Source organism: Carlito syrichta, unplaced genomic scaffold (assembly GCF_000164805.1).
Source record: "Carlito syrichta isolate Samal-C Ts95f unplaced genomic scaffold, Tarsius_syrichta-2.0.1 Scaffold309812, whole genome shotgun sequence".
NCBI classification, from domain to species: domain Eukaryota; kingdom Metazoa; phylum Chordata; class Mammalia; order Primates; family Tarsiidae; genus Carlito; species Carlito syrichta.
Window position 1 is genome coordinate 312786 of NW_007253908.1, and position 1210 is coordinate 313995.

The following is a 1210-nucleotide window of genomic DNA, read 5'->3' on the forward strand; positions in this document are numbered from 1 at the left end:
GCCCAGCTAATTTTTTGATTTATTGTAGAGATGATGTCTCGCCTGCCCAGGCGGGTCTCGAACCCGTGGGCTCAGGCAATCCACTCACCTCAGCCTCCCAAACACGAGGGATTACAGGCTGAGCCACTGAGCCCGGCCCAAATGATATTTTTAAAAATTCTGGAAAAACCCACTCATAACCAGAAGAACTATGTTAGAAGCTCACTTACAATAAGAGTGGCAAAGAAAACTGAAAAAGAACTCATCTGTTCTGCCGGATGTTAAAAATATCCTATTTATTATCTGTGATAAAAATCATGTGAATAACCCCCTCAGGTACCCTCCCACTGTGGGAGCTTTTCTGTCCTCTCAATAAACCTGCTTACACACACATACACACACACTGTACACACACACAACTATGTGGCACTAATATATGAATAAACAGATAAATGGAAAGCCAAAGTGAGAAGATTGCTGCAGGCCAGGAGTTTGACATCAGCCTGGGCAACATGATGAGACTCTGCCTCTAAATGAATCAACAAGCCAGGCTCGGTGGCTCAGCCTGTAATCCCACGCCTTTGGGAGGCTGAGGTGAGTGGACTGCCTGAGCCCGCGGGTTCGAGACCCGCCTGGGCAGCGAGACCTCATCTCTACAATAAATCAAAAAATCAGCTGGGCGTGGTAGCGCACGCCTGTAATTCCGGCTACTTGGAAGGCTGAGGCGGAAGGATCGCCAGAGCCCAACAGGTCAAGGCCGCGGTGGCCGGGAGCGGCCACTGCACTCCAGTCTGGGCGACAGAGTGAGACTGCAACTCAAAAAAAAAAAAAAGAATCAACAAATAAATAAACAATTTTTTTTTTAATTCCAGAAATGATTACAAAACACATGATTTTAGCACATAATAAAGGTAGTAGCTCAAGAGAGGAGGATAAGATGAAATACAATACAGTGAGGATAAGATTTAAGAACTATTAAACACAATTTTAAAAATAGTGATCAAGCCGGGTTCTGTGGCTCAGCCTGTAATCCCGCGCTTTGGGAGGCTGAGGTGAGTGGATTGCCTGAGCCCGCGGGTTCGAGACCAGCCTCGGCAAGCGAGATCTCATCTCTACAATAAATCAAAAAATTAGCTGGGTGGTGGTAGCACGCGCCTATAGTTCCAGCTACTTAGAAGGCTGAGGCGGAAGGCTCGCCGGAGCCCAGCAGGTCGAGGCTACGGTGGCCGGG

At 47.6% G+C, this 1210-nt stretch overlaps 1 protein-coding gene across 2 annotated transcripts in view; it reads right to left on the minus strand.

Moving 5' to 3' along the window:
* Window positions 1-1210, minus strand: part of BDP1 (B double prime 1, subunit of RNA polymerase III transcription initiation factor IIIB) — a 94326-nt gene that overhangs the window by 58707 nt on the left and 34409 nt on the right. The gene's annotated exons all lie outside the window — the stretch shown is intronic.